The sequence below is a fragment of the Octopus sinensis genome, linkage group LG8 (genome assembly GCF_006345805.1).
Source record: "Octopus sinensis linkage group LG8, ASM634580v1, whole genome shotgun sequence".
In the NCBI taxonomy this organism is placed as follows: Eukaryota; Metazoa; Mollusca; class Cephalopoda; order Octopoda; family Octopodidae; genus Octopus; species Octopus sinensis.
In genome coordinates this window covers 45,350,141-45,376,198 of record NC_043004.1, presented here as the reverse complement: position 1 = coordinate 45,376,198, position 26,058 = coordinate 45,350,141, and the positions used below count along the sequence as shown (strand labels likewise).

Sequence of the window (26,058 nt, the reverse complement as noted above, 5' to 3'; positions counted from 1 at the left end):
AGCAGGCTTTGCTGTGCATTTACAAATTCCACTTTATAACCAGATAGTTTTTAGATTCCTCTCTACTGAGTGTACTGAGTGGAATCTCAGGTGAGTGACTGTAGAGCAGCTGAGGCAGCACAATACTTTGTGAGTGGAACTTGTAGATGGAACCTCTAAGGTAGTTTATTATACATGCATGTGTGTGTGTCTGTGTGTGTGTGAGAGAGAGAGAGAGAGAGAGAGAGAGAGAGAGAGTACGTATATGAGAGCGTCAATTCTGCATGTTGTCATCAGTCCCACTTGAGTGAAAGATAAGGATGTTTACTTTGTTTCATCAACAATTGTTCCGCAATTCACTAGATGAATGAGGACCGGTGGATTGCAAAACAATACATTACTTGGAAAGCGAGCAATGTTAGGCCCCAGGGAGACCATCCACCAGTAAAAAATATAAACTGCCCTTATAAGATTTCTTCCATACCAGCTTGGAAAAATGACTACTATGATGATGTTTATATATGTGTGTGTGTATAAATGCGTATATATACACACACACATACATGCACATACACACACACACACACATAATGAGTTGGTGTTAGGAAGGGCATACAGCTCTAGAAACACTGCCAGATCAGATTGGAGCCTGGTGCAGCCTTCTGGCTTCCCAGATCCCAGTCGAACCGTCCAACCCATGCTAGCATGGAAAACGGACGTTAAATGATGATGATGATGATGATGATGAGGCAAGCCCATTTCATATGGTATGTAATGTTAGTGTACTTGATCATCGGAGCACAAATGTGCTGAAAAAAGAGATCTTTGTACAAAAGGAATAAAGTGAAGTGTACAAAAGAGAGGACCAAGTTCGTAGACATGTAGTACATACAAGAAGAATGATAGTTAAATAAAGAAGAACCAAGTGAAATATAGTGGGAGGAACCTGCATATATGAAAGGCATGAGAAGAAATGGTGAAATCTGATGTTGAGAGACTGAATCTCATGGAAAGGATGAGTAAGGTCTGAAGTGAGAAGCAGTGCTGGGGAAGAGGTAGCCATCCAGCCAGCCAGGCAAGTGTGGTACAAGGACATTAAAATGATGATAGAGGTTGAGATGTATAGCAACTATATATTGGCCTCTTCCAACATTCTGTTCCTGGTAAGTCTCCATCTACTGTCCCATTCTCTTCCTTATTCTATCATCTATTACTCTTTTTGCTTCAATCTCATTATGCAGTACTTAATACAAATTTTTTCTACTGTAGCATCAGCTTTACCAGTATCTAGTCAATGAGATTTGTCAACAAAATCTGTTCTGAAACTCGTATTTTATGTTATATATATATATGTGTGTATACATATGTGTATGTGTTCATATGTGTTTGTGTGTATTATCTGATACCATGAATTAATAAAACAAAACTGATGCCGTATCAAAAAATGTCAACTTAGCCAAGTGGTACAATATAGAACAATAGAAAAAATACCAGCCTGAACTAAGTACTAGGGTTGGTATGACTGGCTAAAAGCCACTAAATACGAAACACCTGCATTGCTACAAATGACTGAAGCAAGTAAAATAAATATATGTGAGTGTGTGTGTGTGTGTGTGTGTGTGTGTGTGTGGTATAAAATGATATGTGACTACTGAGGATCATAACATACGTAGTTGGAATTTACAAAAAATCAAAACAAAATTCAAAGACAGGTGTGTAAACATACATAGGTGGTTAAATTCCAGCAGAAAAGGAAGTCAGTGACTCAAGTTCAATTTCCACTTGTCGAACAATTCCACATACAGTAATATCCACAGAGAACACATAAGGATTAAATCAATGAGGTAGAATACTGCTATTGAACAGTGTTGCCTGTACACTAAATCAATGAGAAAGAGCATCGAAACTGAGTTAGAATGAGGAATTCAATGTGACGTTCAGAAGAGTAAGGGGTATTGTGAAAACATACAGAAATATGAACAAGATGTGCTGCTTTGATGTGTAATGTAAGCTTAGTAATGGCAATAAAGCATCACTGGACAAGAAACTGAGTTTAAAGCAACAAGTTGTCTCCAGTAGAAGTTGTGTACAACCTTCAAAATCTGATGGCAGAGTTGTTACAGTATTAGACAAAATACTTTGCAATAATTCTCCTCAGGTGTCAAGACATCAGAATCATCAGCATGCCAAGCAAAATGTTTAGCAGTATTTCATTTATCTTTAAGATGTGAGTTCAAATTCCGCCAAGCTCGACTTTGCCTTTCACCCCTTTTGGCATTGATAAAAAAACAAGTGCTATTTGAGTACTGGGGTCAATGTAATCGACTTATCCCCTTACCCAAAATTGTTGAACCTGTGCCAAATTTTGAAACCAATATTTCTCTGAACTCTAAAAAATTGAGAGTTGAAATCCTTCTGAGGTTAATTTTGCCTTTCATATTTTCAGTTGATAATATAAACTATTGGTCAAGCACTAGAGATATTGCAATCACCAAACTTCCTCTCTACAAAACTGCCAGCCTTGTTCCCATTTTAGGAAACTTAAAAGGAAAAGAAGCAAAATATAAAACTTCCTTCATTGTCCTCTTCCAAGTATTTGGTTTCTGAAGAGATGTAATTATTTTTGGCATTGAAGCTAAATATTTGTAGGTATCCTACGACTTGCTGTGTGTTAGAATTTACTATTAAAGTCTGTCAGATGACCAGTTAATAAGGCTTGCACACTATAGCACTGCAAACTAGTATGTATTAGAGTCCATTGTAATAGAAATAATACAGGAAAGAAAAAAAATAAATAGCAGCTGTATGAAGTCTATGGCAGATTGAGTATTTAATGGGCATGTACAATATATTCAGTTTTGGAATACATACATTACCTTTCTTTACATTGACGGAAGAGATAATTTGACACAGATTCATTGTCTAAATAAAAGGTACTCATACAGACATAATATTTACCAAGTTCAAAAGACACTTACTTAGACTATAGATCATACAGTTATAAGCTGAAAACTTGTTACATTCATTGACCTATATGTACCCTTAAAACAAAGCTTATATGGTGGTTTGCTTCAGTGTGCCTTCCTGACAGCAAGTCAATATCTACTTCTACAGTTGGATGGTTACGAAGAAAGACATGCATCCATCCTAAAACCGGTTACTCCATCAATATGTAAATATCTAAACCGAATGACACAAAAGACTTAAAAAAGACATTGTGTTTATATTTTTATGCACACACACACAGAGAAATATACAGATATATCTGCATACCGGGGGATGGATGAGAGTTCATTGCAGTGGGAGTTGCAAATAAAACGTATTACTTGCTGCTCTAATGTTTCATTTTCGTAAGACATCCAGAGTGGAATACTCAGATGCAAGAAAATTTGCTGATCACCTCACAAATCACCCAACAGCATAACAATGTAAATTGGAAGACAATAAATGTTGAACTGTTCCTCATTCCCTTCCCACCCCCGTTATTTAGCCAAAGGTCAGATTCGGCTGAGCAACATATGGTCAAACGACGTCTAACTGTTACCACAGCGTCTTGTAAGTTATAGTGTAATCAGCACTATGCTTGCCACCAATATCTTTCCGTAGGGTGTGGTAAGAGCTGGCTGCTATTCCTACGAGGTCACATGACTACATAGACGCTCTTTCATTGGCTCCTGTCACTTCAGTAGAATATACACATAATGGTGTTTCCCTTGCCAACCAGGTTCAGTTTATCAACATCTTACTTTGATGGCATGGGATACAAATAACATGTAAGTGTGAGTATGTATGGAGAACGAGGGGGGGGGAGAAAAAGAGAGTGTTGGTGTTATGACATCCACTCAGTGAAGTGATTTGCAAATTAAGTACAAAATGCATAGGGGTCTGAGGTCCCATTACTCTTGTATTGTCACTACAAAAAATGTACGAAGTATATTGTAAAGTAGTTGGTAGCAAGGGTATTCAGCTATAGGAGCTAAGCTGAATGATATGTGCAAGCATCAGTCCCTGGAAGCAGCCGCTCCAAAAAGATGACATGGACTGTGAGGACCCGTGTCAGCATGGAAAACAGAGGCAACTAGAAAAGCACTCAGAGATCGCAGACCAGCAGGAGCAGCACTACACCGACGATGACCATCACCACCACCACAAAACCACCAACATCATCAACAGCATTGTTATTGCTTCCACTTCAACCACATACACTTCCACCAATGTTATCATGACAGTTACCCTGAGAGTCACTTTCACCATCACAACAAGTATAACCACTACAATACCACCATCACACAACTAACACTATCATCAACACCACTATTACCACCATCACCTCAGCATCACACATAACACCGCTCCTGTTGCCGTTATAACCACCGATACTATTTTATCCTCTTCCCATACTTATCTTGACCTTCATCATCATCATCAACACTGTCTCTGCTTTCACCACAATCACCCTCAAAACTACGATCACCAGGATCAGTTTCTTGGCACAGTTGAAAATCCATTATCTGATACTTATGGGACCAAGATTGTTGTTGATTTTTGATTTTTCTAATTTCGGAGTGCTTTATCAAACAAAAAAAAATTTAAATTGCATCTACAAAATGGAACAGTTTGAGGATAGAAACCAGGTCTAAACACAATAGCTTATATACATACTTTGAATGTAGTTCTATATAAATCTTGCATAATTTTTTTTTATACTTAAGACTATCAGAAATGTTAAGATATCAGCCTCTACCCATATTGTCATGCTTTAATTAAAAGTTTACAGCATAGATTAGTTTACTTAGATAAGTTTCGGCTGAAGTTGACTCAGGTCATGTCCAATTTAATACAATACACAGTCAGCTCTGGGGAACTGTAGCCTGTTCAAGCCAAGGGTCATTGTTTTTAGAGACATATCTGGGCGTGGGCGGTTTATCTGGTATTTGTTGTGGGTAATCATTAAGAGATTATTTGAATGCTGTGAAGTCACTTTCCTCCTTTATGTGTGTCTGGCACGATGTTGAAGAGTGTGTGTGCATGTATGTTCATGTGTGTGTGTTTGTCCCCCTAGCATTGCTTGACAACCGATGCTGGTGTGTTTATGTTCCCGTTACTTAGCTGTTCGGCAAAAGAGACCGATAGAATAAGTCCCGGGGTCGAGTTGCTCGATTAAAGGCAGTGCTCCAGCATGGCCACAGTCAAATGGCTGAAACAAGTAAAAGAGTAAAGAGTAAGAGTATAATTTGGTTTATATTTCAATAAACAGTTTACACTCAGAAAGTACCAGTGACTGTTATCAATATAGGCACAAGACATAAGTTTGAGTGACAAGGAGGGGAGGGGTGCAGTTGATTATATTAATTCTAGCACTTGACTGGTACATCATTTTATTGATTCTGGAAGAATAGAAGGTAAAGTTAACCTCAGTGAGATTCGAACTCAGAATCTAAAGAGCCAGAAGAAACATCACAAGGCGTTTGTCTAATACTTAAATGTGTTGCCAACTCTACCACTCTTTTACACCAAGAAATTAACAGCATAAAAATATCTGTTATCATCACCGTTATTATAATCGTTGATGTCACCACTACTATCACAAACAATACCTATTTCTTTATTACCCACAAGGGGCTAAACACAGAGGGGACAAACAAGGACAGACATAGGTATTAAGTCGATTACATTGACCCCAGTGCATAACTGGTACTTAATTTATCGACCCCGAAAGGATGAAAGGCAAAGTCGACCTCGGCGGAATTTGAACTCACAACGTAACGCAGACGAAATACTGCTAGGCATTTCGCCCGGCATGCTAACGTTTCTGCCAGCTCGCCACCTTTACTATCACAAACAATACCATCTCTACTATTTCCATTCATACCACACATGAACAACTAAAGAAGTCTCTATGTGGTCGCAGGAACTGCAAAAAATAGCAACAAAGACTCTTTCAAATCAGACCTAACAACATGAATTAGGAAAAATGTTTATGTAAATATGGTCCGAAATATCTAACAAAGAAAGATGTGATGATCATCACTTTGATCATATATATTCTCAATTAGGAGGGACCGAGGGTTACACACCACCACCACCACCACCATCACTGACACCAATAATAACATTACTACAAATTATCGATAGCATAACCACTACCATCAATAATACCAGCACTAGTAATGCCCCCTCCACAGACACACACATACACACTAACAACACTGCTGTGACTACCACCTTTTACTGCTACTTGTACAACCTCCATCATTACTATGAACAACATCAATGATTCTGTATTATGAATTACTTTCAACATTGTATAAACCACTAGCACCCCTACCGAATGGATTGCTACTACCAGCAGCAGCACCATCACCAATGCCTTATGAACCCCCACCACCACAACCACAACCCCTTCATAAACTAGCACCAACACATCTGCCACCACTTTATGAACAAGCACCATCACCCTAAACCTAACCCTATCACTAGTTGCACGACCAGTAGCACTTCATCCAGTGTTTTTATGCATTTCTTTTTTCAATGCATGAATGACCACGTTGGTTTCATATGCATATGCTTCCATATGTAAGGTGGTGGGACAGAAAAAAGAAACGAAGATACACAGAAACAGAAGGAGAGAGAGAGAGAGAGAGCAAGAAGAGAAGGCACAGAAACAGAAAGAGGGAGGGGGCGGAAGGGAGAGAGGGGGGAGGGAGAGCAACTACCACTACCAACAACAACAAATGCAGCAGAGATGATCACTCAGGTGTGCAGTGACACACCATTCATGTTATATCGAATTGCAGATCACCTGTAGCATATTGAATATAAACAGATGCGGAGAGTTTGGCCGAGTGAATAGCGCAGAATAAATATGCAATGACATGCACAGTTACAATGAGTGAGCCACCAGCTGTTGTTGCTGGGGGTGTAAATTATGCAGAAGGGCAACTGAGAAAAGACAGGCAAAGCCGATTTCAACTGCTACAACAGGAAAGCTCTCTTCTATATTTCTAACAGATACTTCTGCAAGAGAGTGCAAGTATATTAGAGAATATGCATATGTTTGTGGTTTGTGTGTATATGTATCTTTATATATATATATATATATATATATATATATATATATATATATGTATGTATATATATATACATATGTATGTATATATATACATATACATATATATATGTATATATATGTATATATATACATATGTATGTATATATATATTATATATATATATATATATATATGTATATATATATACATATGTATGTATTATATATATATGTATATATTATATATATATATATGTATGTATATATATATGTATATATATATATATATATGTATGTATATATGTATATATATATGTATGTATGTATATATATATATGTATATATATATATATGTATGTATATATGTATATATGTATATGTATGTATGTATATATATATATATATATATATATATATTATGTATATATATATTATATATATATGTATATATGTATATATATATATATTTATACACATATATAAGATACATTCATGCATCATTTATATATATATAGGCGTCTGTGTGTCAATAAATAAATCTATTATACACGTGATTATATATGTACACACACATATATATATATACATACACACATACAGATGGACAAATAAAAGCATGCACGTAAATATACATACAAAAATATACATGTATAAATATACAGATAAATATATATATATACATGTATAATATGCAAATAGATGTGTTTGTGTTTTTATATATATACTCGTGCGCACACACACACAAATAAATAAATAAATAAATGAATAAATAAATAAATAAATAAATACAGATATCTATTCATCGTATATATATATATATATATATATATATATATATATATACGAGTGGCTGTGTGGTAAGTAGCTTGCTAACCAACCATATGGTTCCGGGTTCAGTCCCACTGCGTGGCAACTTGGGCAAGTGTCTTCTGCTATAGCCCCGGGCCGACCAATACCTTATGAGTGGATTTGGTAGACGGAAACTGAAAGAAGCCTGTCGTATATATGTATATATATATATATGTATATGTGAGTGTTTGTGTGTCTGTGTTTAACCCCCTAGCATTGCTTGACAACCGATGCTGGTGTGTTTACGTCCCCGTCACTTAGCGGTTCGGCAAAAGGGACCGATAGAATAAGCACTGGGCTTACAAAGAATAAGTCCCGGGGTCGATTTGCTCGACTAAACGCGGTGCTCCAGCATGGCCATAGTCAAAATGGCTGAAACAAGTAAAAGACTAAAAGAGAATATATATATGCTTCACGTATTTAAACTTTAAATGTACCTTCACACAATTTATATATATGGAGAGAGAGACAGAAAGAGAGGGGGGAATACAATGAAGGGTCCAAGTATTTGGTAGTAAGCGAAGAGGATATGGAAGCTAAGAAGGGAGTTGGTGTATCAGGATTTACGACTAAGATGCTTAAAATATCTGGCAGAGTAATGTACAGGCTAGTCACTAGCAAGATTGATCACATAATACAAGAAAATATCATATACCCAATGCCTAGTGTTGCAACATAATTGTTAACAGCTGTAAGAGTACAGATGCACAAGATGGAGGCAATTACAGATGCATCAAAATGTTGAATCAGGTTACGAAAGTTCCAAACTGTTCATTGCACAAATCGTTAGGAAGAGAATTAGTCAAGATGTGATGCCATTTGAATTTATATAAGAAAGGAAGACTAACTTATCTTCCTAATGAGACAAACATTGGGAAGCTTGTTTATTCAAGAGTAAGCCCCTAAACCCAGCACTTGTTGACCCAGAAATCTTTGACTGGATACCATTCTCTGTAATCATGAAGAAACCTAAGGGTAGGCAAATGGCTGATGAATGTCATAGAAGTCATGTATAAGAGGTGCAATTAACAAAATTAGCAATGAGTTTGGCAATGAATTTAGTGTACATAGGCGTAGGAGTGGCTGTGTGGTAAGTAGCTTGTTTACCAACCACATGGTTCCGGGTTCAGTCCCATTGCGTGGCACCTTGGGCAAGTGTCTTCTACTATAGCCTCGGGCCGACCAAAGCCTTGTGAGTGGATTTTGGTAGATGGAAACTGAAAGAAGCCCGTCGTATATATGTATATATATATATGTGTGTGTGTGTGTATATGTTTGTGTGTCTGTGTTTGTCCACCCCACAACATCGCTTGACAACCGATGCTGGTGTATTTACGTCACCGTGACTTAGCAGTTCAGCAAAAGCAACCGATAGAATAAGTACTAGGCTTACAAAGAATAAGTTCTGGATCGATTTGCTCGACTAGAGGCGGTTATCCAGCATGGCCACAGTCAAATGACTGAAAGAAGTGAAATAGTAAATAGTAATAGTATAATGTACATCAGAACTCAAACCATAGCCCTTTCCTGGCCATTATAGTCCTACACTGTTTGTTTACCTTAACATCTGTTCATAACCTTGGTACCAGTCAACATTTAAAAATTTAAAACTTCAAGGTGCCACAACAACATACATTCTACCAAATTCTCATATTCTTTTTTGAAAATCTGGAAAACATAGATTTAAGTATACATTATCAGTGCCTTTTACCTCATTATGTGATAGCCATAATCACGAAACTACTAGCTACAATGAAACACTAGTCTCAGCTTGCAACAGGAATATATCATCATAATCATCATCATCATTGTTTAATGTCTACTTTCCATGTTGGCATGGGTTTGGTGGTTAGACATGGAGCTGGCTAGCAGAGAGCTATCCAGACTACAACTGTCTGCTGTGGCATGGTTTCTATGGTTAGATGCCCTTCCTAATGCCAACCACTTCACAGAGTGTGCTGGGTGATTTCCACTTGCCACCGGTATGGGTACATTTACGCAGCACCAGCACTGGAGCATTTTAAGTGGTACCATACACACACAAACACACACAACATGTGTGCATTGACTACTTTTAAATCATGTTTCTACTCCATTCAAACATAGTGTGTGTGTGTGAGCATTTAAGAGATGTGGACATATATGATTTGTCAGAGAATATCAGCAGTTTGTTTTGTTTTGTTGCTCAAAGTTTGTTTCAGTATCATTGATGAAATAACTACCAGTGAAAATACTGAATCAATTTATCAGTTCTTACTCACCAGTAGATATTTGTATCAATATAAGAAATCATTACTCTGTCATTGAATCATATACTAGGCTTGATTCAATTAACTATATTCATTTGAATCTATGATAGTCAATGGCCTTGTGCCAATGTGTCAAACCATCATGGTAATTATTTGTACAACTGAAAGCAGTGGGAAGATGGATGCCAAAAGATGAGAATGCCAGATTTAATTTTGGACGTTATTTTATTCAGTGAGACACACTTTTAAAATTCAATTCATGCTATATCTAAGTACACTATCTTTCTATTCTTGTGGTACTTTAAGGTCACTTAAAGTAACTGATTGAAGTAATTGAAGATAATTTGCACAACTTCTCAAAATGATATTGAATGTTGTGTTCTGAAGATATAAGTGGAGTAGAGGTGCAGGTATGGCTATGAGGTTAAGAAGCTTGCTTCCTGGCATGCTGAGCAAGAGTCTTCTACTAAAACCCCTGACAGACCAAAACCTTGTGAGTGGATTTGATAGATGGAAACTGAAAAAAACCCATCATATATATAATGCTTGTGTGTGAGTCCCCATGTCCGTCCTTGTCTAGACAAGGTCAGATTTGAGCATCTTTGTCACACAAATAAGGTTATTCCTCTCTCCTCTTCCGTGTAACGCATGTTTAGCCAGGAAAAAAAATATGACCTCACTTGGAGACAGGTGAGGGATGGTGACAGGAAGAGCAAGCATCCAAAGAAAATCTACTTCAGCATATTTCATGTAACCCACATACATATGAAAGAGTGGACATTAAATGAGGGTGACGATGACCATAACATACTTATAGAAAACTAAACAATTCATGAAGTGTACATCTATTCTTCACACATTCTAGCAGATTCAACTATGAATGTGGCTTTCCATTGTTTATATTGTTTTGCATTTTCATATTAACTGAAGATTCAACCAAAACCTTATGAGTGGATTTAGTAAATGGAAATTAAAAGAGCCCAAGAGTGATACCGGAATGGACATAGCCAACCTGAAAGAAGCGGCCCAGGATAGAACTGACTGGAGGACACTGATCCGACGAGTAACCGAGAGTCGACTTCGACTGAGCGGATAGATAGATAGATGTATACATGTATTCATGCATCCGTGTGCTGCTGTTTTCTTGCCTTGACATCACGTGACATAAATGAGCCTTGACATAAATGAGCATTACCATCATCCAAGCAGTGTCCTTAATTTTCAACCTTCCATAAAAACCACATCAGGTTATGGGGAAATACTACCTCACCTGGAAACAAATGAGGGTTGGTGACAGAGAAGGTAGCCAGTGGCAGAAAATCTGCTTCAATGAAATTCTGTCCAACCCATGGGAGCATAGAATAGTGAATATTAAACCGAGGATGATGATGAAGCTTAGTCCTAAGGCACAACATAAAATTCTCTGATATGTTTTACTTTATTCTTTTCTTCTTTTATTTGTTTCAATCATTTTACTGCGACCATTTTGGAGCACTGCCTGGAAGGGTTTTTAATCAAACAAATCAACCCCAGGACTTAGTTTTTGAGCTTAGTACTTATTCTATCAGTCTCTTTTCCTGAACTGCTATGTTACAGGGATGTAAACACATCAACACTGGTTGTCAAATGGTGATGGGAGACAACCACAGACACAAAGACACACACAGATACATGCATACATACATATGGCAGGCTTCTTTCAGTTTCTGTCTACCAAATCCACTCACAAGGCTTTGATCGGCCTGAGGTTATAGAAGACATTTCCCCAAAGTGCCACACAGGGGGACTGAACCCGGAACCATGTGGTTGGGAAGCAAACTTCTTACCCACAGTCACTCCTGCACTTATACACACACATTCACATGTATGGATATTATATATAATAAATTATATGTAACTTTTGTCTCTGTATGTTTAGGTATTACTACCACCTGAGGAGGAGAAGATGCTGACTTTACAATTCTCTTTTTGAACAAAAATACACATCTGGAAACTAAGTGTCTATAATAATAACAAAAAGAAAATAAAGGGAAAAACAGACAAGTAGTAGTAGTAGTAATAGTAGTGCATTGGAAATACTGAAGTTGTGAGGCTATTAACAATTAAAGCAAAAAATGGTAAGGGATCAAATGACTGGTCATGGGAGTTTCATGTTGAACAGAGGGTAGGGTGACAGTGAGGTGTATGTGTAGAAAGTAGAATAAGTGAATTATGAAATTAAAATAACATCAAAATGATTAACATTAATAATGAAGAGATACAACAGAACATGAAACGTGCATGCACACACACACGCACACACACACACACGATGGAAACAGAAAAATAGAACTCAAAACATGAGTGTATACACACACACACACACACACACACACATATATATATATATATATATATATATATATAATGATAGATAGGGATAATATAGCCAGGTGGCTACATTTGAAGCACTCAATTATAATTGAAGTTATGGCTAACCACATTAAGTGTAAGGAACACCTTAGATTGTTTGAGATAAGTAATCCCAATGTATTTCATGAATGGCATATATTTACAGCAATCACAATATGTCAAGACAAAGAGACACAAACATGCACAAACATTCTCACTCTCTCACATACATAATAATGAATGAAATTATTGTATACAGTGCTCAGGTGTACCACTACATAAATATGGAACACTTCACGAATTTGCGTGTCATCCTTGCGCAGGGGCCATACTAATCTTCTCTGTATCGTTCCAATTTTAGAATATGTACCGCCGTAGCTAATACATATACTTATCCATTTATGATCGACTTCTTTCAGGTCCATCTACTAAACCCCCTCACAAGACTGGTTGGCTGACTATAGCTGAAGTCAGATGCTTGTGGTGCTGTGCAAGCAGTGAAATTGAACCCAAAACAATGCAGTTCAGAAGTGTACTCCATAACCACACTACCACACACAGCAAACACATACACACACACACACACCTAATGAATGATTGCAACAAAGTTAAATTTGTCATTCCTTCTGCCACTTTTACTTAACACAGACCATGAGAGAAAGAGAGAGACAGACAGAAAGATATGAGTGAGTGATGTGCTTGCACATTGTATATCTTGAAGGTGTGAGTGTGTATTTGTGAGCGGTATTTGTATGTTGTGCTGCAGGTTTGTGTGTCTACATGTGAATGTGAGAGTGTGTGTATGTGTATTTGATTTATTTGCAAAGGGCTGTTGCCAGAATAAGACAGATGATGGCAATTCATTGGAAGTACTGTTGATATACGTATCTGCCTCTTCAAGTACATCATCACACTGGAACACACCTACATACAAACACACATATATGTGTACACCGAAAACACACAGTATACATCACATTTAGACTCACACACACAAGAACTATTTAATCAGACATTTAGGAGAAGCTGCCAACATATCTCTTGGTGTTTGCAAGATATGATGGTGAGCCAATATACAATAGGAGAGATTAAACTGAAAAATCCTCTCAGGCTACAATGTCCATATACGTCAATAATTACTATGTTCTACTGATTTGCCCAAAGCTTGCACTCAGAAACTGGAAGGTCATCAACAGATGAACTTAGGTGACCATTGAGGTTTGTTGAAGATGATGCACAAAAGAAGGAAAAAAAAATTGCTCTTTGATGCTATGCATGCTCACTAATATTCAAAAGAATTTTCAAAGCGTCTTTTTATCCTAACCCCAGTATGAAATTGTCAAGCTATAAATATAAATACATATGCATATATGCATTTTTGAAAATGGAGGGAGCAAAAAAAATTAAAAAGCTTCCCTGATATTCAAAATTGATTACAAGCAATTATATTTCATTTTCAGAAAGTTGATTGACGCATACAATTCAACATGTGGATTTAACACTGACAACCTTAACTCTTTTGATATCAACCTGCCTGGCACTACCCCTGGTTCTATGATACAGACTGTTTTAAAGTAATCTGAATATAAAGATTCCATCAAAATTTTGGGGTAATTTATGTTCCAACAGATTAATAATGATATAGTTATTTCACAAAATTTTTCATTATTTTTGAGATTAATTGAAACAAAGGCAGCAGAAATAAAGTAACAAAAGAATTAATAAGAAGTGACATTATAAATACCTGTCTGAAATAGAAACAGCAACAAGTTTTAGAAGGGCTTTGAATCACAAACCTATCACTTATCACTGACTAAGTGACTGCATCACTCATTATACTCCAGAATGCCTGCAGATCCAACTCTCAGACATAGTTGGTATAACATTTTTACACTATTTTAGCTGTCTTTAACTGCAGAATACAATTTGCCAGTCACTAAGCACCCTAATAATAATGAAGGAAAGAAAAAAAAATTATATTTAGTTGCCCAACAAACTTAAGGGATATTGCTGCCAATTCTTTTCTAACACGGTATTTAATATATTTGTGTGCACAATTTGGGATGTGGATATTGTGCAGAAGCCTGTCTTGTGACTGTATGTTTATGTTAATGCACACATGCTTATATATCTATACTTACACCCACAAATTCAACCCCTTTATACATTTATGGATCTGTGTTTGAGTTTGTGTGTTTGACACTGTACTGTTATTTTGAAAACAAAAATGTGTCAAAATGTTAACTTGGCCAATCAATAAAATATTGATTGGTAGAATTTATAATAAACTGAAATAAAAACTAGGGTCACTGGGATCAATAAAATCTCACTGAAGAGCAGTGTCCTAGCATAGCTGCAGTTCAATGGCTGAAACCAGAAAAAAAAGATTATTAGAGAATAAAGCTGGGAAGGCCATATGTAGAATGCCATTCAAACAGCTTTTTCATTGGTTAATTTTGTGCTGTAAGACTGGCTTTACAATTAGTGTTGTCAGGGACTGTTCAATGATCACAACTAATTCTATTACAATTTATTCAAAGAAGGGTTACAATGAAACACCATTGTAATCATGCACAATACCTACTTATACACACATACATACATGTGTATGTATGTGTATATATATATATATATATATATATCTATATATATATAGGCATGCATGTAAAGTTTCACAGAGATTTGAGAATAAAAATACAAGATAGGGATAACCTAAAATTTATCAGATCAATAGCTATATTACAATATGGTATAAATCTAAAGGTTTTTGGAAGAGAGACAAAACTGGATTGTTTAAAATTTATCGAAGTGAGATGGCCACAATGAAAAATCAGTTAATCAATAGTTATAATAATACATTGACAAATATATGTATCTATGAAGAACACACGTACTATGTTGAAATAGAGACAAACCATCCTTTATTTCAAAGTAATTGAAAGCAGAAGGCCACTGTGGCAATTAAGTGATCTAGAACGAATAATGTAGAAGGGATTTTGAAATAATGGAAATTTCATTATTGATAAAATAATGATTCATTCAAAAACTTCTGAAGAAAAATAAAAATTCAATGGAATTGTTGCAAGTACATGATAGAACAAAACCTGCTGAATTTCAAAAGCTGATATTCTCATACTCTCGTAGCTTTGTGAATGGGATACCTTTAACATACTGCTGGTAACAGAGAACATGGTAAACTACATTAGTTAGTAAGGAAAGTTAGATAACAAGTAGAAGAGAATTAAGAAACTCACTTTTGAGTCGTTAACATCCATGAGGATAGAGATTTAGATTAACTGATATATAACTGAAGTTAAGAACCATAAACACTTGTTAGATTCATTAGTTTAAGGTGGCTTTAGATGAGGAGACATAACAAAGTCAAAACACTGGATGTACACATACACTCGCCTCCTTATGAGAGCTCAAAATCTCTCGTGGAAGCGCCATCCAACCAAAATGCAAATATATGGGAAACTACCACCTGTGTCATCTCTTGTGAAAGGTAGGAGAGTCCAGTTTGCTGGACATTGTTGTAGAGCTGAAAAAGAAGTAATTTCTACTCTTCTCCTCTGGAAGCCATCTACTCGCAATACTAGAGGGCGCACACTCTCCTACCCTGATGTAATCTCCAGGGATACAGGCATCCAGCAACAGGACTTCCGTAATGCCATGATGGACCGTGAAGTCTGGCGTAGCATGGTAAATTCCATTGTCTCGACCATGGTCGAACAATGATGATGATGAAAGTCATCCTTACACTAACGAACCAAGAGTGCTATGAACACATATTTGTCTGAAAAGAGAAATTGCAATACAACAGCAATTCGCAAATTCATGATCAAATTCTGCCAGAATGTATTTAGAAGGACTATGTAAGCCATCGTTTTGATTCTTGCAGTTTACTGTGCACATGATGATTTATGATATCTGACTGATCTCTTACTCTTAAAGCTGTGTGAGAAGATACCTTTAACAATCTATTGGTAGAAGAGGCAACAGTAAACAATCATTAGCTATTTAAAAGATTTAGAAGATACCAAACTTATGAGAATTAAGAAATTTAATTTCAAATCATTAACATAGGCATAGGAGTGGCTGTGTGGTAAGTAGCTTGCTTACCAACCACATGATTCCGGGTTCAGTCCCACTGTGTGGCACCTTGGGCAAGTGTCTTCTACTATAGCCTCGGGCTGACCAAAGCCCTGTGAGTGGATTTGATAGACGGAAACTGAAAGAAGCCCGTTGTATATATGTATATATATGTGTATGTTTGTGTGTCTGTGTTTGTCCCACCAACATCGCTTGACAACCGATGCTGGTGTGTTTACGTCCCCGTAACTTAGCGGTTCAGCAAAAGAGACCGATAGAATAAGTACTAGGCTTACAAAGAATAAGTCCTTGGCCACAGTCAAATGACTGAAACAAGTGAAAGAGTAAAAGAGTAGCAATAAGGATGGAAATTTAGTTAAACTGAATTTCCTTTGCTGCTAGACATGGGATGAATCTTTTACTGAATATGACACTGGGCTATCGTACATATTGCTGAAAATAATTTCTAATCAGTACTGCAAACTAATGGAAAACTCAAAGCTCATTCAAACCTTGTAGGTGTTTATTGCAGTGGGTTACACTTCTACACAGTACCTATTTACATCAAGGTAGACTGATCTGTTGATATGTAACAGTCTTTGATTTAAGTCAATTAACCATTATGCATGAAAGATTAGTAAGAGGTGGCTAACACACTAAAGTTACCACATTAAATGAAGCACAGGAGGATTCAATTCTTTTTATTTGGTCCCTAGTTCGAATATTGCCATTGGTCGGTCTAATGTAAAATGATAGAGGATGTCAATAAACAGGCACAGATTTAATTACTTATATATAGATATTAATTTAAAATACATTGATTTAATATACGATGAATTGATATGATTAATTAAAGAGCCTAAATATTCATCAAAATGAAAACAAAAACAAATTAGTTAACACCTGAAAGAACATTTTTCAATGTCTAGCCTCTTTTCATTGATACTACTATCTGTATTTTAGTTGAAAATTAAAGCATGAATGAGATCATGTGTGTGTGCGTGTGCATGTGTGTTTAGCGAGATTTAGCAAAGCAATTACGACATTGAATATACACATTTGTGAAAATACTTCGTGAAAATCATTACAAATATACCGATTCTCAATTGTAGACTGGAAATTGAAGTCTAAATTGCAAAGAAATAGCTAGCTATATTGTAATCAGCATGAGGTGTTATACCAAACCAGGGGGTGTTAGCTATCAAAACGGTTCATCAGCTTTGGGGAAATTAAGCAACAGTAATATACTTGGGTTGATTTAATCAGTCACAAATTTGTGGTCTGCTCCAAGGAAAGAATCAGTCATGTTGTCTTCAGATAATAGTTTTTGAAATATTTTAAATGTCTTCTGAGCTTGATTTAGTTTGACTTTATTATTTTGTCAGTTATCGATTCCAGTAAATGACCAATATATTAGTAAGTTATCACCTCATATAAGACTGAGCATTGCAGTTACACTGTACCATACTAGACCATACCATATCATTAAACATTAGGAGTCACTGAGTCACAGTACAAATGTTCTTGTGCCAATAAATTCTTGTTAGATATTTTCTGGGAATTGGGCCAACACCACTTTCCATCGTCCATCTTTTAACATGTTTTCTAGTCTCACAGACAATCCCAGCTTACCAAGCACTATTGTTTAGATTTACAGGAAGCATTCAATATGGACAGAAAACAGTAATTAGATGTTCAAAATACAAGCCAATAAAGTGACCTCCATATAGTCATGTGACTTCATAGAAACAGAATCTAAAAATCCTTCAAATCTCAAAACCCTATCATCTTTGGGCAAACTAATAACATGTGTCTGAGTGCTTAAAACTAACCTAGGGCTAAATAAAAAGCTCAATGTTTTATATTACTCTGTCCTGCTACACTGGGGTCCTTGTAATCAACTAGCCCCTCTCACAAAATGTCATGCCTTGTGCCTATAGTAGAAAGGATTATTATTGATAGTAGTATCAATTATTATCATTATTGTCATTATTATAATTACATCACTACTACATAGATATGGGGACATCACAATATTATTAGATATCTTCATTACTATAATAATTATTTCATTTACCATCCTATATAGTAACATATTATCTCATTGCATAACAAGCATATCAAGACTTTAACTAGAGTCACCTCAAGGTGCTGGTAGCTTGAATATTTCCTTAAGATAGACTTAGGATATCATGTGAAGTTAGTAGAGAAAAATGTGGAAAGCTAAGATCTTTTCATATATATATATATATTATATATATATATATATATATCTAATCGGTGAACCCACACAGTTGTCGAGTGATACTCGTGCGAGCGGAAACAACCCCCGGGGGGGGGGGGGCTCCACGACGGTGGAGTTATAATTTCAGGAGGACGATTGGGATCACTTGGATGAGAAAGGCGAGATCCAGAGAGGAGTGGACAGCGTGCTGTGACCAGCGGTGTCAAATGGACGCCTGACGGACTGGTCGGTCAAAGTGATCAAGGTGATATGTATATATATATATAAATATATACATACATACTTACTTAGGTTTTGGCCACATTGGCCCAGGCCAAAGCTAACTTAGTAGCACCACTTGGAAAAGACATTTTGTAATGTATTTATGTATAGTTATTTTTAAGCACCATTGCCCATTCGTGTAGGTGGTTTATCTGGAATTTGTTGGAGATACTCATCCAGAAACTTTTTGAATGTTATGAAATCTTTTTCCTCCTTTATATGTTTTGGAATGAGGTTAAAAAGAACAGGTCTAGTTGAGAAGAAGTAGTTCTGTCTCAGTGTTGTGATGTGCTGAAAGCACAGTTTCTGTAGAGGACACATGGCATGGGGATCAAGCCTTGAGTGGAATCTAACAGTGATACCGATATCATTTGGGCAATACTGTTGGAACAATTTCCACATCCTACAAATAATAAAGTGCCCTCGGTGGTGCTGGAGAAAATACAGTTTGAGATTCGTGAGTTAATCCCAGTAATTAAGACCAGACATGCCATCAATTTTTTTTGTAATTGATCTCTAGAGTGCTTCAAGCTTTTTAATATTTTGGTTTGTGTGGGGAGACCATAGCAGATAACAGTATTCAAGGTGTGTGTGGGTGAAGGTAGAAAAAAGAAGGATAATGGTTGGAACAACTCTTGACTGGATCCTCAGTATTGCTTCCTAGCAATTATAGCTATGTAATTAATCAGTCAACCCAGACAGCTAGAGGTCCCTTAGAATGGATGACATTGGGGGCTAAATGTCCTACATACAATGATATCACAGCCTTATCTATTGAGATATATATGAAGACCTAGTCATGGAATTAATGTTCTTAAATATTGCAGATCATTACATTGGCACCAGAAGATAGCAGGAGTTAGGTTTTAGAAAAAAGTTTTCTATCTCCCGTGCACATCATTAGTTGAGCAGCATATGTGGGACCTAACTCCTTCATTAACCCTTTAATAAGCATATTTCTATTGAAATGCACTGCATTTGTTCCATTTAGTATTGAAAATAATAAAAATAATTACCAAAATAACTTGGTCGGTCATTAAAACAGCATTAAAACATACATTAAAACAGCATTTTAATGAAAGATTTTAATTTAGATCACTCTAAAACAGGAAGTATATATCATTGAACAGAGGAGGTCTATGGTGGGTTGGTATCAAAAAGGTTAATAAAGTATGGCATTGAACAAAAAAATTAATTATGAATCAGATCATTCCAAGAATCAAATTATAAAGAAAACAGTATTAATTTATATTAATTATAAATAAATTAATTATACGTTATAAATATAAGTAGAATCTCATTTTCTATCTTAATGTTCTATCAGAGTTTACTTTATTTCATTTTTAGCTTTTTCTTATCCTTTGCTACACGTTTAAAAAATATTTACAGAATTAGATATAAATAGCTTTTTAATGCTTCTGATATTATCAATAACATTGCCATCAGTGAGGTAGTAAGCTGGCAGAATAGTTAATGCACAAGAGAAAATACCTGCAAGTATTTCTTAGAGCTCTATGCATTCTGGTTTCAAATCATGCTGTGGTTACATTGCCTTTCATACCTCTGGAGTAAATAAAATGCAGCACCAGTCAAATACTGGTGTAGATGGAATTCCTTGAAATCATGCTGGTCTTGAGCCAAAATCATTATTATTAAGGGGGACAGATGGCAGAATCATTACCAGTTGGGGTAGGGATTAAGTCATATTGAACCGTGCTCAACTGGTACTTATTTCATCAATGTAAGGATGAAAGGCAAAATTGACCTCAACAGAATTTGAACTTAGAATGTGAAGACAGATGAATTGTCACTAATGATTCTACGAGCTCACTGCTTTAATAATGATAATAATGATGCTAATAATAATGGTCTCAAACTTTTGCATGAGGCCAGCAGTTTTGGGGGAGGGTGTAAGTTGATTATGTTGACCTCAGTGCTCAACAGATACTTATTCAATGTAGAGCTATTCACTCAGTGGAATTTTTCTACTCAGTACAAAACCCAATGAAACTGACTTAGCATTCATCCTTTTGGATTGATAAAATAAGTACCAATCAAGTTTTAGGACCAAAATAATTGACTAACCACCTCTCCATAAAATTACAGGCCTTGTGGTAAAATCTGAAACTATTACTATTGTTACATAACTCGTGTATTCATGTTATTACATAAATAACTTTTATGGTCAATGTGCCCTAATTCAGCTTTTTCTTTTTTGAAAGTATTGTTCTTTCTCTTTTGCAGCTGTCATGTTATTGTCTTCACATATATATATGTAAGACAATTGTAATATCCTTTTTCAATTTGTCAAGCCTATTTAAACAATTTCTAAACAGTAGTCATCATACAATATACACGAGAAAAGAAACAACAATATTAAAAAAAAAAGACACCCCACCAAAAAAAAAAAAAAGAACAACAGGAAACAAAAAGGACAGCTAAACTTGTGGAAATCTTTGATTTTCAATTCTCCCACTGGGCTATCTAAACATGGTTGGAATTTTTTTGCAAGCAAAACTCTTTCTCTCTCTCACACACACTCAAGGAAAAACAGAAAAAAATTCTGAGATGCAAACAAAAGAATGAACATATTATTTTGGTTGTGAAAGAGGCATGAAACAGAAAAATGAGAAAATATAAATAAATAAGTAAATAACACCCCACTAAATGGGAAGACCAAGAACAACAATTGTTTCAAATTTTGGCACAAGCGAGCAATTTTTTTTTTCAGTGGGAAAATATTATTTGATTACAGTGGCTCCAGCACCCTATTAGTACTTATTTCACTGACTCCAAAAGGATGAAAATAGAAAGTGAAGTTGAACTTGGCTGAATTTGAACTTAGAATATAAAGAGCTGGAAAAAATGTAACTAAAAGTTTTGCCTGATACTCTAATGATTTTCTCGGCTTGTTACCTTAATAATAATTCTTTCTACCACATGCATTAGGCCCGAAATTTTAAAGAGGGAACTAGTCAATTACATCAACCCCCATGCCTGACTAGTACTATTTTCATTGACCCCCATATAATTTGCATAAAGGATATGGAGAAAGAAATGTAACAGACAATGAAATTATACATAGTAGGCAAAGTATGTGATAATAGGAATGATGCAGCCCTCCAACTAGGGTCAATTAAGGAACCCCACAGATCCAGGATTACCATGACCACCAAAGGTATCAGCCCTCTCTCCTGCTCTCTAATCTACAGGTGCATATTTAGAATAGGGCTATTCACTCTATTTTTGTCACAGTCACACATTTTTTCACAAATTCACTGGGAGGTAGCACTTTCTTTGCCAACCCTCACTTTCCTTTTGAAGTAGAACTTAAAAAAGGTGATGAGAGCTTGACCAAAGTGGAAGGTGCCTTTCCTCAATCCTATCAGCCTTGTCCACCACATAGCCTGTAGCTCCAGAGCAACTAGATAAAGGTACACCACCTGCCTTGCATCGTTAAACTCTGCTTTTAGCAGGATTACAACCAGAAATTATCTGTAATATTCCCTACATTGGTATCGTTTTTCAGCAGAGTTAAAACACCTCAGCTCACAGACCTAGGAATCCTCGTGTTCTGCTCTCTGTTGTGATAGACGTTTGCCAAGAGGTCACCAAACAGCTCTGGCATATGACTATAAAACGCATAGGGCTGACCATCCAAATCAAGCAATTAGTTCCTTGTGCAACCACTCAGAACTTGCATTTCAATTGCTGCTATTGCATTTTCACAGTGCCCAGCCTTTTCTTTAAAGAGTTGCAGCAGGCCATCAAGGTATATACCAAAATCCCTAATTCTCTGCAGCCTATTGCTTTCTCTGAAGAGTTGGACAAAGTGCTGCTGGAATCACACAGTATGCACTCATCCTGATCTGCTAAAGATTGAATTGTGGCCATGTGTTGAGAGGAATTCTTTGGGATTTGAATAATTGACCTTTGGGAAGATGTGTGTTTTGTTCAACATCCTTAACCTTTATTCAGGTATTTTTTTTTAGTGGTAGGGGCTACTCGACTTGAAGAAAATTCTAATTGGGCCCCACCTGCAAAGTCACGCATTGTCTTGATATAAAATCACCATATCGCACACATGGTTGTAATGCATGAGCCTGATGAACTCTTATCAGATGGGTAGTCAAGATGGGTATAACGGGTTTCATATATTTTACCCCAGTGTTACTTTGAAGGCATGCATTGTTCTCTCACTCAATAATAATAATCATGCTTCTAACATAGGTTTCAGCCAAACATTTATGAGGGATTAAGGTAGTTGATTAAATCACTCCCAGTATTTGACAGGTACTTTATTTTATCAACTCCAGAAGGATGAAAGATAAAACTGATCTCAGTGGGATTTGAACTTAGAATGTAAAGAGCTGGAACAAATGACAGCAATAAAAAAAATAAACATTGTTTGAAGGTGGTAGGCTGACTGACTAAACTAGAAAGACCTAAGAGACAGCAGAGTAAGGGGAGGGCATTTCTGTTGTTCATGAGTGGTATGTGGGTGATCCATTTTATGAGATTTAAGAGGGAGGATGGTGTGGGGATTATGCTGAGGGTGGGGCACTGAAAATTGCATTTGTTTATTTATTCTTATACATATATATTTTTGAGTGAAACACATCTGAAGCAGTGATGTTTCAAGCTTGAAGAATTCTTAGTCTCAGCAGTAGTTCATTTCAACCCAGCTGCTTTATTCATCCTAGCCCCATCCCTAATTGTTATTGTTAGATATTATCATTATTATTATTATTATTATTATTTCTCATTTTTACATGCTATATACAAATGTAAACATCCACCTCAGTTGTATCTTGTCTTTGTATCAGCCCCATTTTTTTTTGGAATCCCTTTGTGGCAAATAAAGAAATAACAACAACAATAACAGCATCATTGTTACTGATGTTGTTATTGGGTCAAATCTGCCTTTCATGCCAATAGGGTTGATAAAATAAAGTAGCAGTTAAGTACTGGTCTTAATGAATGGTATCAACTAACCCTTCCTCTCAAAATTATTGGCCTTGTGCCAAACTTTGAAACTATAATAATAATAATAATAATAATAATGAATTCGAATTTTGGCAGCAGGATAGCAATTTTGGGCAAGGGTATAAGTTGATTACATTGACTGAATACTCGACTTGGTGCCTATTTTATCAGCTCCAAGAGGATGAAAGGCAAAGTCAACCTCGGTAGAATTTGAACTCAGAACACAAAGACAAACAAAATGTTATAAAGTGGCCTGCCTAACCATTCTGCCAGCTTGCCGCCTTAACAATAATAATAATAATTAGTAGCAACAATAGTAGTGGTGGTGGTAGTATTTTTGAGATTGCATTTGAGTTAGAAGACAAACAAAACTGTGGTAGAGTTTAAAAATTTGGACAAGAGCTATGATATATAATGAGAAAGGGACGGAGAGAGAGAGGGTGGTGGGGACGAGAAGTTTGATTGAAAGTCTTCAACCACCTGCCACTACAGAACACATTACAGAGGCAATGTTGCCATTGACATCATCACCACCACCACTAGCGACGACATATTTGCAACTTCCCAGGTGATATTAGTCATATCTTTCATATTTTTATATTCTTAACATTTTCTATTTACAACATCTGCCAGTTCATTTTTAAAATGAATTATTTCTACATATAACTCTATTCTTTTTCCTGCTTTAACCCTTTAGTGTTCATATTATTCTGCCAAAATTAATGCTTCTTCATCCACATTGTTTTGAACTAATCATGCATTATCTTGTAGCTATGAGATTTTGATGAGGTAGCTGTTAATTTTTAAAACAATATTGTAGGGTTGGTGTGAGAGACCAGATCTGGCCAGTTTGAACATAAAACAGGCAGAATACTTTTGGCCGGATATGGCCGGTTTAAATGCTAAAGGGTTAAATTCAGTACCTTTACTCATGGCTTTGAAAGCTCCTGATATACGACACTACAGTCCTTCTGTAAGAAAAAAAATCAGATTCAGAGTTATCTATCCTAAAGAAACCTTTCTGATAAAAAGATAAGTGAAACAGTAATATGACAACATATTGTCATAGGACATATGACACATTATCTAACAGAGGGATATGGTTATGTAGTTGGATGTATGAAGTATCATGGGCCATGACATATGACTCTTGCTTGTCTGCTCCACTACATCAAAATGCAAACAGGCATCTTAATGTCAACTAATTCACTGTACTAAATAAATTTACAACCTCTGTAAACTCTACTGATGCACTGAGGATTTTCTGTTTGTAAATCAAGATTATACATGACTGTGTGGTTAAGAAGTTTAGTTGTGAATCACACGGCTTCAGGTTCAGTGACACAGCATGTCTTCTACTATAGCTCTGGGTTGACCAAAGCCATGTAAGTGGATTTGGTAGGTGAAAAATGAAAGGAGCCAGTAGTATATAAATAAATATGTATATGTGCATATATGTATGAGAGTGCATGTATGTGTCTCCTTGTCTTCACATTGCATGACAGTTGGGAATGAGTGCCATTGTCCTCCAAGCATTTCTAAGGTTCCACAAAAACATATCTTGTGATGAGGAAATATTACATTATTATATAAGTATGTATATGTATATTATGTTTGAAGTAGAACATTGCTCAAGCGTGTCAGTAGTAGCATCTCACCCCATAGCATAACAAATCTTATTGAAATTCAGGAACTTCAGTAAATGATGTAGATCCGCCACTGTAGTTTTCCATTGCTATTTCCTGGTTTTCCTTTGCTATTTCCAGTACAATAGATAGTTACTTGCTTACTCTTACCATGCTGAGTTCACACTCATCTACAGTCAGTTGTTCTTTATAATATACAAAATCAATAAAAACAGTAATATATTTTCATGTATCTATATAGTCCAAATGAACCCCTTATGAATGATATTACAGTGGAATTGCAGAATCCATAGCATGGAGGACATAAATC

At 36.1% G+C, this 26,058-nt stretch overlaps 1 protein-coding gene and 1 non-coding gene across 12 annotated transcripts in view; both read right to left on the bottom strand.

Annotated features, from left to right (window-relative positions):
* Positions 1-26,058, bottom strand: part of LOC115215131 (zinc finger CCCH domain-containing protein 10-like) — a 608,296-nt gene that overhangs the window by 154,945 nt on the left and 427,293 nt on the right. The window lies entirely within an intron of this gene.
* Positions 12,797-12,903, bottom strand: LOC115215264. Its single transcript, XR_003881965.1, has one exon. It is a non-coding gene; the product is annotated as a U6 spliceosomal RNA (small nuclear RNA).